We start from the raw sequence: 13,952 nt of genomic DNA on the forward strand, positions 1-13,952 counted from the left end.
CGTGGCTGGCGCCTTAGCCGGTTGAGCTATAGGCGCCGAGCCAATTCTTAACTTTTCAAAGTGCATACCATGTGCCAGATGCTTTATAGACAATTTAAGCTTTGCTACAACCATGGGAAGTAGCTATTTTCCCTGTGGTACAGATGAGGAAAGGTTAACTTGGCCCTGATCTAAGAACTAGAAATGGTAATTGGATCCCAGTCAGTCTGACTCCAGAGCCAGAGTTCTTAATCCATTGTGTGCTCAAAATGTCCCGAGTAGCTTCCTTGCTCCTCTTGCCATGCAATGTCCAATCTGTCCTGGATTTCTTTGCATTTATCAAACAGGTACTGGGTACTTACGAGGAGTCAGAAGGGTGCTGGGTTAGATGGGGCAGGTTGGACACCATCTTGGCTTTGGCCAAGCTAAAGGAGATGCCATTCGTTTCAATAATGAAACGATTATTCTTGACATCCACTCCGAGGTCTGCTCTGAGGTAAAGCTGATCCTCACCCCTCCAGGAAGTGTTGATTTTTTTTTTTTTTTCTCCCACCTTTGAGCTTCCAAGACCCATCAAGTTCTGCCTTTAGCCCTTGGGCCCTAAGGCTAAGAGCACCTGTCATTTACCTTTGGGTTCCCGCTTCATCAGCGTGGTGCATGGTGGGACACTCACCTAGTGTTGAGTGAATAGGCTTATGAATAAATACAGACCCAGATTGTCAGTGATTCTCAAACTATATAGCTTAAGGAGTTTCTGAAAGATTTAAACTCCTGAGCCCTAACCCCATGATTAACTCCTAGGTTGGAGGAGGCACCAGGGAAGCTGAATTTCCCTGAAACATCCAGGTATTTCTGATGCGGGTGGTCTGCAAGCCACACTTGCAGCAAACCCTGCCTCAGGTGCCAAGCCTTCTGGAATAAAGACAGGAACTGAACATTAAAAATAGCTCTCCATTCATTTGCTTGTGTCGAGTGGCCAAGTGCCCCCTCCTGCTGGCGACAGGTCCGGATGTGGGTCAGTTCTCAGCCCAGGGAAAATGAACAGTGTCTTCTCCTTCGTGCCCAGAACAGTCTGAGTCAGTGGAATGTGCCGGCCAGTCAGGCAGAAGGGAACTTCCACTTCTTTTTTAGTCCTTGGTGGGAACCATGTTGGCAAGGCGAACAGGGAGGAGAGGAAGCTCAACGTGGGGCTTGGGCTTGGCCGCCGGCGGGCTGGTGGACGCTGGGTGGCCGCTGCCGGCCATTGCTATATATGCCCCTTTCCTCTTGAAATAGTCACTTCCCTGCCTGGCTTGTGTGTTGGTTAGTGGCCACAAATGTGTGGCTGTTGTTCAAGGAGGCCTCCTGGGATGTAAAAAGAGAGAAGGGGGCCTGGCTGTGGCCAGGGCGCCACAGGAAGACAGGATACCTTAGTCCCACCCCTGACTCACTATGAAGTTCAGAGGGGGTGGCTTCTGGACCCTGGCCTTGCTTTTCCCTCTGTAAAATGGGTGGGGGGGTGCGTGTGAGGGAAAGATTGGGGTAATAAAGCTTCTTTCTTCTCCTATTTAGATTGAACACAGGGCTCTTGTTGGCCAGATGCTGTTGAGGAAGTCTCAGGAAGCGTGAATTTCAGAGTTAACTCTTTCAAGGTGCACGCGGTTTCTTAGTATTGTGCTGTTTGCTGTTCGTTAGAATATAAGTTCCCAGCGGACACGGACTTGCTGTTCCCTCTTCATCTCTGTATCCCTGCTGCTTAGAGCCGCACTGGACACAGAGTAGGTCTCCATGAATACTTTTAGAGCCAGTAGCTCCAAATGCTGGCACCTAGTACGCATCAGGCCCCGTCTCTGCTTTGTCTTCTTCAGAGGCTTGACTTGCTGTTTGAGAAGTGAGGGACATGACGACACTTTACCTTTGTTTTCATCATTTCTCTTCTTTTTTTTTTTTAAATTATTTTTTTACTAAAGCATAACTTCGTACGTTGATGCATTTATGGGGTTCAGGGTACTGCTTCGATATATGATGTGAAATGTTTACATTGAACTAAGTAACACATCCATAGTTATACTCATGTCTTAATAGTTTTGAAATGTACTGTTGTTTCTCTTCTTTAAAAAATTTAAGGGGTGGAATGAACCATGCATTGCTTAAAAGGTCTGTCACTTGTTAACTTCTTCCAGCCTCAGCTTCCTTACCAGTAAAATAAATGAATAACACCCACCCCCTTCCACCTCTAGGAGGTACGTGGACTTATATGAGGCCGTGTGTGTGTGTGTGTGTATGTGTGTGTATATGTGTGTGTGTGTGAATGTGCCATCTCAGGGCAAGGGGTTACAGAGGTGGTACAGTGTTGTATGCAGAGGGGTGGGCTCAGCCCATTGGCAGACCAGAAGCCTCTCAGTGAGGTGACCTAGGAGGTTTTATCCCTCCTAGTGCGATTGGAAAGGAATCCAACCTCAGTGGTGAGTTCTAAACCCTTGCAGGGCAGGTCCCTACTCCTAACCCCTGTGTCCACAAGTATTTTGGTATTTAAAAAAAAAACCCATATTTTATTGTGAAACCCTTAAATTAGCAAATGTTGGGCTGGCTGAATTGAGCTTCTCAGGCAAACCACATCCCCCATGTGCAAATGCCTAGTGGTTCAGTGCTTTATATTTTTTCTAGCACTTAGTACTACCTGACATTATAGTGCAAATGTACTTGTTTATTTGTTTGTGGTCTGCCTCCCCCACGAGGATGTGAGCTGCATGAGGTCAGGGCTTTATTTTGTTTGCTGGTGAATTTCCAGCATCTGGGAAGTTGCTGGCATGTAGTTGATACCTAGTAAATATTTGTGGAATGAATGAATGAATGAATGAATACTTATATTTAGTGGGTATAAAGTTCTTGGACCTTAGTCTATATCCTGGTTCTCAAAGAGTGGTCCTGGGACTGACTCCTGGGGATTTCTGAGATACCCTCTCAGGGGTCTGTGAGGGCATGAGTACTCTCATAATAATAGTAACTGTTATTTACCTTTTCACTTCTATTCTTTCATGTGTGCAAATGTCACCAAACTGATTATTTTCTAGGTAACCAAAATGTGTGATTACACAAAGCTATGTAGGATCAGATTTGTCGATTTTTATTTGTCAATCATTAAAAGAACAGCAGAGTCTTTGTTAACTACGGAGGTAGCTCTTTAACTATGTCTGGTCATGGCAAGCAGGGATGCAAGGCTTGTGCCAAGGCCAAAACTCGGGCCAGCCTTCAGTTCCCTGGGGGCTGTGTCCTTTGCCCTCTCCAGAAAGGAGACTATGCCGAGAGAGTGGATCCTGGCATGCCCGCGTACCTGGCAGTGGTGCTGGCGTACCTGACTGCCGAAATCTTAGAGCTAGCAGGGAACACGGCCCGGGACAACAAGAAGATGGATTATTCCTTGCCATTGGATGATTCCTGGCCATCTGCAATGATGAGGAGCTCAACTAGCCACGGGGCAAAGTCACCATCGTGCAGGGCGGCATGCTGCCCAATATCCATGCTGTTTTGCTGCCTAAGAAGACTGAGAGTCACCACAAGGCCGAGGGCAAGTAGAAGCCTGGATTAACTTATGGGCACTCAAACATCTCAACCGAATGAACCAAAGACTCTTCATAGCCACTTAAAAAAAAAAAAATAAAAGAACAACAAAAGCCCCAAAGTGCAACAGGTACAAAGACCAATGACATGTAACAGCATAGAAGAAGAAGTTCAAGATTCCACGTTGCAGCTAACTTTTTAATAACTGAGTCTTGGATTTTTTTGTATACATCACCCCCAATGGCCACATTGTAACAGAGTGAATAAAGGAGCACATAAGAGAATCCAGCTGTCTCCTAGAGCCGAACATTAAAGAGATCTTTAAAAATCTAAAATACCAGCTTGGTGCCTGTAGCACAGTGGTTACGGCACCAGCCACATACACCAAAGTTGGCGGGTTCAAACCCAGCCTGGGCCAGCTAAAACAACAATGACAGCTGCAACAAAAAATAGCTGGGCATTGTGGCAGGTACCTGTAGTCCCAGCTACTTGAGATGCTGAGGCAAGAGAATCGCCTAAGCCCAAGAGTTTGAGGTTGCTGTGAGTTGTGATGCCATGGCACTCTACTGAGGGTGACATAGTCAGAGTCTGTCTCAAAAAAAAAAAAAAAATCTAAAATATCGCACTCCTCTCACTTTTGCTTTGGGAAATACTGCCATTTGCCATCAGAATGCTATTTATATTAATAGGTAATAGATGTATTATAAACAAAAGCTCATCGTAGTCCTTGATAATTTTAAGAGCACAAGGCGCCCTGTGACCAAAAAGTTTAAAAAGTACTGTTCAAGACAGAGCCCCATGGGCTGGGGAAGGGATAGGAGCTATACTGTAGATTATACAGGCTACTTTTCTGGGTGGGTGATCAGTGTCGATTTGGCATCCCCTGTGCAGGAGGTGTCTGTCTGAATGATAGGCTTGCCTTTCTAGCCGTGTGACTTTGGTTTTTTTTTTTTTTTTAAGACAGAGTTTCACTTATTAACCCTTGGTAGAATTCTGTGGCATCACAGCTCACAGCAACCTCCAACTCCTGGGCTTAGGTGATTCTCTTGCCTCAGCCTCCTGAGTAGCTAGGACTATAGGTGCCCGCCACAACGCCTGGCTATTTTTTTGTGCAGTTTGGCTGGGTCTGGGCTTGAACCCACCACCCTCGGTATATGGGGCCAGCACCCTACTCACTGAGCCACAGGCGTCGCCTTAGCTGTGTGACTTTGGACAAGTTGCAGTCTCTATGCACCTGGGTTTTCTCATGTTAAAACCTGGCCCAGAGGTCTGGGAGTAGGGTGGTAAGAGAATGTCTTGTTTCCTCTGGCTTTAACATTTTCAAATTTAATTAATCCACATGCTGGCTATCTTTACTCCTTGGAAAGTGAGAATTGAACAGCGAGAGAAGGTCTCAGGGAAAAGGTGATGCTTAAAGGTGAACAAGGGTTGCCTGTGAGGCAGGAAGGACATTTAAAAGTGGGGGCCACTGCATCTTACAGATGAGGAAACTGAGGTGGCAGTAACTGGTCAAAGCTCAGCCCCATTCATCCTGGATCCCAGACTGTAACCTGTAGCTGGGGATAACAGCAGTGACTTCGCGGGGTCTTTTCCTGGGATTTATTGACAACTGAGGTCGCTGGCTGTGGGCCACCTCCCTCCTCACACTGAACATTAGTCTGCAAGGAAGACGCTGCGTGTGTGTTTATTTTAGTTGCTCCTGTATAACTTCCGGCTGCTTTTCTCAGAGCAACTGTGCTTTAAAAAGAGTCTCTCTGTGTGTATTTCCCCACTTTGAGCCATGGAATGTACTGAGATCTGTTTTTTCTAACTGGAAATATCTTCATATTGTTGTGCCCCTGGGATGCTGCACATCTTGATAGAAAATGGGCAAAAGTCCGATTGGGATAATTAAAGGAACTAACGCATGCAAAGCACCGAGTATTCTAACTCAGTAATGATAAGAAGTTAGAGCAATACAGGATGATGCTTTGTTTTATTAGTCTTGAGCAGTTTTGATAGTTGATTTGTATAACTTATAATATTCCAGCTTATTCTGCAACTACAATGCCTTGCGTTCTTTCTGTGTGCCAGGAAAAGCAATTATTTTTATGTTCTAGGATTAGCGTGGTTTGAAATGCACGTGACAGTGGTTCCCAAACACTGGCCTGCAGACCAGGGCACAGCCTGTGAAAAGTTTCCAATGGTCCTTTTTTTTTTTTGAGACAGAGTCTCAAGATGCCTTGGATAGAGCGCTGTGCAACCTCAAACTTTTGGGCTTAAGTGATTCTTTTGGCTCAGCCTCCCAAGTAACTGGGCCTATATGGTGCCCACCACAAGGCCCGGCTGTTTTTTGGTTGCAGTTGTCATTATTGTTTAACAGGCCCAGGCCAGGCTCGAACCCGCCACCTTCGATGTATGTGGCCGGCATCCTACTCACTGAGCTACGGGATGCCAAGCCACCAATGGCCCTTGTTAAGAAGAAAAAAAGGTTAATATATCGAAATACCCATGAAGCTAAATGGTCGAAGAACCATCCTTCATTGACAGTATGCCCTTCCTATATTTTTAGGAGGAAAGTATTTCATTTTGTGAAGTAAGAGTGCGAGCAGGTGGTAAAGTAAAAAGTTGTGATCTGTGTGTCGGCCCGTAACGTTTTAATGTGTGTCATGTTTGAAACCTCATTGGTCTTGTGAAATCCAAAAGCCTGGTGGTGGATAAAGCCGTAAATAGCAGGGCTAGGAGAGATCTTAGGGAGGCACCTTGCCTTCACTTAGAACCTGAGAGTCAAGAGATAGTATGTGACTTGCCTGAGGTCACACAACAAATCAGAGGCAAGTCAGAGATAAAACCCATAGGATGGTCATACAAGCCTGGGAGTTGAGTCAGCCACACCTGTGTTCAAATCTTGCTTCTCCTCCTCATGAGCTGATCTCTTTATCTGTGCAACTGGGGTACCAACCCAAGGGTTCACAGGAGGATTTAATGAGATAGTTTAGATTAGGAGAAATCTGGCAAATTTCTCCTTCCTTCTTCTTCTTGCTTACTCTCCCCCTGTTAAGAAGTATGACCTTGCGATGTGTCAGTGAGCAACAACAGTCAGAGGCTTTGATTTTTTTTTTTTTTTTTTGAGACAGAGTCTCAAGGTGCCTTGGATAGAGTGCTGTGCTGTCATAGCTCATAGCAACCTCAAACTTTTGGGCTTAAGTGATTCTTTTGGCTCAGCCTCCCAAGTAACTGGGCCTATAGGTGCCCGCCACAAGGCCCAGCTATTTTTTGGTTGCAGTTGTCATTATTGTTTAACAGGCCCAGGCAGAGTCACACCCCGTGCCCCTGAGCAGAATGTAGTGGCTTGGTAGCTCACTGCAACCTCAGACTCCTGGCTTGTGGGCATCCCGCTGCCTTAGCCTCCAGAAGCTGCTGAGATTACGGACGCTTGCTGTGGCGCCCGGCTGGGTTTTTCCATTTTTTTCATGAGTTGGGGTCTCATTTTCGTTCACACGAGTCTCAAACTCCTGAGTTCCAGCAATTCTCCCTCCTCAGCCTTCCACAGTGCTGGGATTACAGGTCTGAGCCGCTGCGTCTGGCCAGAGGCTTTGATTTTTAGCGAAGTCTCTGTATTTATTACTTATTCTAAGTAATATTAGCTGTTACTCATGTTGGCTTCTCAGCTCTCTCGGTGTTCTTTCTTTTCAACTGCTGAATGATTTCAGAGATCTAAGAAGAGCTTTGAGACCCCTCTGCCAGCCTCTATGTTCTTAATCCCAGGCACAGGTCAAGGATTTTGTGCAGGGTCTAATGCTATGTACGTAGCTTGGTCTTGCCTCGCTGCATTAGGGTGATCTGCCCCCTTCTTGGAGACTCAAAATGATTGACAGTGATAATATTTAATTATAGTGTTTTCTTTTTCACGGGAGGCACCCAGAGGCAGCCTTTTAACAGATACCACAGACTAGCAAGCATGCAGAAATTCTCATGTCATACGAGCAGATTTCAGGACCAAAGAACATCCCAAGCTCTCTCTTGATGCCTGGTAATAACTGACGTCAATTATCTTGTGGGGATGGAGTGGCCCCCACCTCATCCCAACTGTACCATGTTCTCCTGGTGACAGTTTAGTGACTGCCTATGTTCATAGATGGAGCAGGTGTATAGTAACTTGGCAAATGGCCCCAAATGCCCCTCGCTTGCTGCCAAAGGATTGTCCTTGAGACCTGGACACGATGATGTATGAGAAATGCTCACTTTCATTCTTGGTGTCCGGTGGAGCCTGTGTAGGTGGTGGTCCTCAGAGCCTGCGTTCCTGCTCTAGCCAGGTCCTGAGGTCACTACATGTTATTGGAGTATCTGCTTCTGAAACTTCCTTTATGTTGTGCGGGACAGATGAGTTAGATAGCCGTGATAAGCTAATTTGTGCACAAGGCTGTTTCCTCCTCTTCCTGTGTGAAGAGGAGGACTCAACGTGTGGATTCTCTCCTAAGGCTTCATTGTGGTTGGCAAGCAGTGATGTTAGTAGACGTAGTTTCCATCCTGGCAAGCTGTATCAAGAAAATTTATGTGGTATTGGCGTAAACCACACTGGCTGACATGCTTCGCTTTAGGAACTCTTTGAAGAGTTTATTATCTATAATTTATTCAGGTAACACACTTCTCTGTCTCTAAATTTCCGTGCCTATTTGTTTGTCATTCCTGGTCAGGGCGTTACGTGGCCAGGAGGGCTATCTGCTATCTTTGAGAACCACTCTGAACACAGATGTTTTGGTTGTTTATTCATGCCCAAATGTGTGTTGAATTAATAAAACCACATTTAAAAAAGAATTGTAAATGGAAGCTATGTTCTATGTGGAAATTGTGACCAGTACAGACACACCTTAAAAAAGAGTAAATGTTGGCCTGTCACCTAACATTGGAAGAGACCCTTTCTCATGATTGTGTGTCTTTTCAGTCTTTGTCTTTTTTTTTTTTTTTTGGTGAGATGAGGTCTTTGCATAAGGTGCCCAGGCTGGTCTTGAACTCTTGGTCTCAAGGACTCCTCCCTCCTCAGCCTCCCAAGTGGCTGGGACTATGGGTGCTTACCTCTGCACCAGGCTCAGTCTTATTTTTTAATGTGTTAAAAAAATTTAGTTGATGTTATAGTGTCCACATATGAATTCATGCATTTCATTCAAAGGACTGCTGTGAGACAAGAGCTATAAACTGCTCAGCACAGCGTGTGGCACCCAGTGCCGTTCATTGTGAGTGGAAAGAATTTTTATGGAGGGAAGAAGGCAGACTGCCTGGCTCTAGGCCTGGCTCCTGACATCCTGGCGTTGGGGCCTAGAGCCAGCCATTGGCGTGCAGTGCCTTGGTTTTCCCATCTGTGGAATGAGGGTCAGTATAGTACACATCAGAACGTTATCATGCAGATTGAATGAAATATCCCCTGTAGGTCCTCAGAGCAGTACTGCCCTGTAGTTAGCTCATGGTAAATACTGACTGTTCTTATCCAAGAAGATGTGGGAAAACATTTTTAAACAAAAGCAGGTGTTTGGTCTTCTCCCTCAATCTCCCTAGGGATCAAGGAAACACTCTTTAGGTTTTTTTTTTTTTTTTTTGAGACAGTCTTAGTATGTCACCCTAGGTAGAGTGCTGCGGTGTCATAGCTCACAGCAATCTCAAACTCTTGGGCTTAAGCGATTCTCTTGCCTCAGTCTCCAGAGTAGCTGAGACTATAGGTGCCTGCTATTTTTTTTGTTGTAATGGTCATTGCTGTTTAGCTGGCCTGGGCTGGGTTCAGAACCTGCCAGCCCCGGGGCAGGTGGCTGGTACCGTAAATACTGTGCTTTGGGCGCCGAGCCAGGCAACAGTCTTTAATTCCCAGTCCGCTGTGTGGCCAAGCGTTGGCCCCAGAGCACCCTCGAGGGCTGATGGCAGCGTTTGCTCCCACCTGCTCCTGTAGCACCTGCCCTGAGTGTCCTTAGCTGATGAAGAGGGTCACAGCTGCAGGTGCCTGGTGTCCACCCCTTCCTTTTGGTGCCGTCTTTTCTCTTGTCCACTCTTTTGTTCTCTAAGCTTCCGGGAGGAAAGTAAGGGTGGTTTCTCCCTCCCAGACCTGTGGCCCATGCTGGTCTCCTCTCTTGAAGCTCTTGGCACTTTACAGAGCCTGGCAGCTGGTTTTCATTTCTGCCATGTCCCTTGAAGTCACCCCCAAGGAGAAGGCTTTGGTGTGTTGCAGCCAGGCCCCAGCACAGCGGCCCTCTTGAGAGACAGGTCTGTGCACCAGGTTGGCCTCCTGTACCTCTGTTGTCCTCACAGTCCAGTGGTGGGTGCGTGCTGGGCTTGCTGGCTTCTTTTCTGTGTTACTGGAAAGTTACTGCGACCCCTGCGCCTCCCTGTCCTGGAAGGCTGGTTTGTGTGGCTGGGAATGCACTTTTTCCTTTCCTGGGAAGAGCAGTGGGCTCCATGTGGGTATGGTCTGGGGGCCACTGGCTTTCCCCTCTTAGGGTTTCCTCTGATCCCCGTGCCCTGGAGCAGTCTTGTCAGCGGGTCCTGCTCACTTGGGCATGTGGCCAGCGCTGTCCCCATGTGTCTGAGTCGTTCAGGCCAGTCTTTGTCCTGCTGGTGCCTCCTCCTCAGGATTTCCAGCATTTTAGGAAGTCTGCCCTACTCTAGAGGATGAATATGGGGGAGGTGCATGTGACACACCACATTCCGGAGAGTTCAGACAGGGCATTTACCTGCTTGCCTTGGAGGGATTCCTCAATCTGCAATCCTTGATGAAATGTGTGGTTTCTTAGGGACCAGTCATGCCTCCAGGAGGAAGGCAGGGCTGTTAGTACTACAGAGCTGTGGGTTAGCTGAATGCCCAAGTAGGAAGAGCACCATAAAGCTTGCTATTACCCTATTGTTGTTATCATACATTTGCAGTTTTTGTTACTTACCTGTAAGGAGTTAAGTGTATGAAAGTGTATGTGTATATTTAAAAGGCCAGGCTACAAAATAAAACCCTTTAGAAAGTTTAGGGAAGGATGTGTCTTGTTTGGTTATTGGTGTTTGAGGACTGAGGGAGAAGTCACCTACCCAGCTGTTCTTACCTTACTCTCTTCTAAGAGGCAAGTCTTGACTGGCCTCCTCTGAGTGTTAAATGTGTACTTTATGCGACTTTCTTTTTCTGCTCTGGATTTGACCTTTTCTTCTTTCAGGTGACTGAAACCTTTCTCAAAGTCATCTGCTTCCTCAGGGTTAGTATCAAGACAGGTCTAAGGGAACCAACCAGAGTGAAGCCAGCTCTTTGGAGGGGTGGTCGCCGAACGTGTAAGGTGGCATCTAACTTCTGAAAAATCCCTTAAATGTGTACTTTGGTGGACAGAAAAATTTCATGTCATATGTGAAAAGTGAAGTCTGCAAAGGGCAAGTGGATGCTGTCTCACCGGATCTTTAGGCACTTCTGTGAAGTTAAGAGGCAGGAGAGACAGTTCTCATTTTATGGAGAACTACCCCCTCCTGTCCCCACCCCACCCTCCTTCCTTTTCTTTTTTTTTTTTTGAGACAGAGCCTCAAGCTGTCACACTGGGTAGAGTGCTGTGTCATCACAGCTCACAGCAACCTCCAACTCCTGGGCTTAAGCGATTCCCTTGCCTCAGCCTCCCAAGTAGCGGGGACTATAGGCACCTGCCACAGTGCCTGGCTTTTTGGTTATAGTTGTCATTGTTTGGCAGGCCTGGGCTGGATTTGAACCCGCCTGCTCTGGTGTATGTGGCTGGCACCTTAGCTGATTGAGCTACAAGTGCTGAGCCATCCCTCCTTCTTTGAAGGCCTCTCAGAATTGAGGTTATCAGCACCTCCTGTCCCTACCCATACTCACAGGCCTGGTCAGAACCCTGTCCCTTTCCCTCCTGGTTAAGGAGACCTGTTAAACCCTGTAAGCAGTGGCTGTTTGGAGAGCCTTGAATTTGCTCAGCTTTAACAAGAAGTCAGCTGTTCCCGAGCTTTTTCGTGACACATTACAGGCAGTACTTCTCGTAACTGATGGCAACTCCTTTTCTGTTGCTACCTTCTCAGCTGAGAACCACTTTTCCAGAAGCTGCTGATCGACTGCTAATCAGATAAAACAATTGGTTCTAGGGCAGCCATTCTCAACCTGTGGGTCGAGACCCCTTTGTAACAGTGAAAATACAGGCTGCCATTAGGATGGTTGAGAACCACTGTTCTAGGGTGTTTGTGGATGCTCGTGGGGAGATTTATAATAATGGTCTCCACTCTCCTTTAAGTGACAGCAGTGTTGCTGGTGGTACACTTATATACCCAGCCTGGGTATTTATTGAGTACCTACTGTATGCAGAACTCAAGGGGGAACAAAAGAACTGATGAGGTGTGTTTCTTGCCTTGAGCTGACTGGGGAGACAAAGTGAGCACCTCACACCACACCAAGTGGTAGGAGCCAGGCACTGGGCACCCTGGGAAGCTCAGTGGCCAATAGGAGGAGAGCTGTGACTTGGCGCCTGCCTCCCACCTGGCGGTGCGGCCTTGGACAAGCCTCCAACTTCTGTAGTTCTCTGTTCTGTGTGATTGGAGTGGTGTCTGGCACCTAGGGATCACTTGATAAACGTTAGCTGCTGTCCTTGTCCTTGAGGATGATGACACTGGACTGTGTCAGTGGTTTAAAAATTTTTATCACATAATCCTTGAAAATCAGAAACAGTGGGGTTTCATTACAAGTCCAGTACCAGAGTGGACTCCAGGGAACCCAGCGCCCAGTTATCCCAGTGGCCCGGCCACACCCTCTGACCACTACGGCCCCGCCCCTGACCACTCTGGCCCCTTCCCCCCGCCCCCCCGCCCCATTGTTCTCCAGGTCTCAGCTGGAAGATGCTTTCTGGGATTCTGCACATCTCCAGGCAGCATGATGTTTAGTTTGGCTGGATAAGGTGGTCTGTCACCCAGTTTTCTGTGACTTGCTTTTTTTCGCGTGATATTGTCTATTTTTATTCATCCACATTGTCCTGTTGCTGCAGTTTGTTCTTTTTCCTTCCCATACATAAACAATTCATTGGCACGATAGCCTGCAGTTTATCTATTTTCCTGAGCAATGGGTGAGATTTGGCTTTTCCCACTTCATCTGGCTATTCCCCGAGATGCTGCTGGGAACATTCCTGTGCATGTCTTCTGGTGCGTGCATGTATGTAGTGAGAGCGTGTATGAGTGAGAGCGTGTGGTGAGTACGTGCATGTGGTGAGAGCGCCTGAAATCTGCCCTCTTAGCCATTTCCCAGGATACAGTACGGTGTCATCAGCTGCAGCCCTTATGCCACACAGTAGGTCTCTGGACTTACTCATGCTACATAACAGCAGGTTCATCCCTTTGACCTACGTGTCCCCATTTCCGCCCACGTCTAGAACCACTGTTTTACTCTCTCTCACCACGAGTTCGTTACTTTTTAAGATCCCACATAACAGGGAAATCACGCAGTGTTTGTCTTTCCGTGTCTGGCTTATTCACTTAGCACAATGTTCTCTAGGTCCATCCACGTAGTTGAAAATGGCAGGATCTCTTTCTTTGTAAAGGCTGAGTAATATTTCGTTATTTATCCATTCATCCATTGAGCAACATGTAGGTTGTTTCCATATCTTGGCTATTGTGAACCGTGGGGCAGTGAACACGGGCAGATTGCCATGACTGAGTTAAGCAACTTCCCTTCCAGTCTGAGTTTGCTAGCAGCTTTCCGTACATCATTGTGGGATATTGTCAGATGCTTTTTCTGCGTTCACTGAGATGACCTTGTGGGTTTTTTTTTTCTTTAATCTGGTAATATAATAAATGGCATATATTTTCTATTTTTATTTTTTTGCAGTTTTTATTTTTTTTGGCCAGGGCTGGGTTTGAACCCACCACCTCTGGCATATGGGGCCGGCGCTCTACTCCTCTAAGCCACAGGCACTGCCCAATATATTTTCTATTTTTAAACCATTCTTGCATTCCTGGTATAAATCAACTTGGCATGATAGTGTTGTTGTTTTTTTTTTTTTTTAGTTTTTGGCTGGGGCTGGGTTTGAACCCGCCACCTCCAGCATATGGGGCCAGCGCCCCGCTCCTTTGAGGCGCAGGCCCCACCCTGTTTTTTTTCTGGAAATAGAGTCTCACTCTGTCACCGTTGGTAGAGTGCTGTTGCATCATAGCTCACAGCAACCTCAAACTCTTGGGCTCAAGTGATTCTCTTGCCTCAGCCTCCTGAGTAGCTGGGACTGTAGGCACCCCACCACAACACCCAGATATTTTTAGAGACAGGGTCTTGATATTACTTAGGCTGGTCTCAAACTCCTGAGTTTAGGCAGTGCACCTGCCATGGACTCCTAGAATGCTAGGATTACAGGTGTGAGGCACCAAGCCTGGCGATAGTGTTGTATTTTTATGCATTGCTGAATTCGTTTTCACCAATACTTTGTCTGGGATATTTGCACCTGTGATCATGTAAATGA

General features: G+C 46.8%; 1 protein-coding gene and 1 pseudogene across 2 annotated transcripts in view; both read left to right on the forward strand.

Annotated features, from left to right (window-relative positions):
• PTPRJ (protein tyrosine phosphatase, receptor type J) overlaps positions 1-13,952 on the forward strand; it is a 171,384-nt gene that overhangs the window by 91,664 nt on the left and 65,768 nt on the right. The gene's annotated exons all lie outside the window — the stretch shown is intronic.
• LOC100943476 lies at positions 2,278-3,854 on the forward strand (annotated as a pseudogene).

The sequence above is a fragment of the Otolemur garnettii genome, unplaced genomic scaffold, assembly GCF_000181295.1.
Source record: "Otolemur garnettii isolate 467f Iridium unplaced genomic scaffold, OtoGar3 scaffold00001, whole genome shotgun sequence".
NCBI classification, from domain to species: Eukaryota; Metazoa; Chordata; class Mammalia; order Primates; family Galagidae; genus Otolemur; species Otolemur garnettii.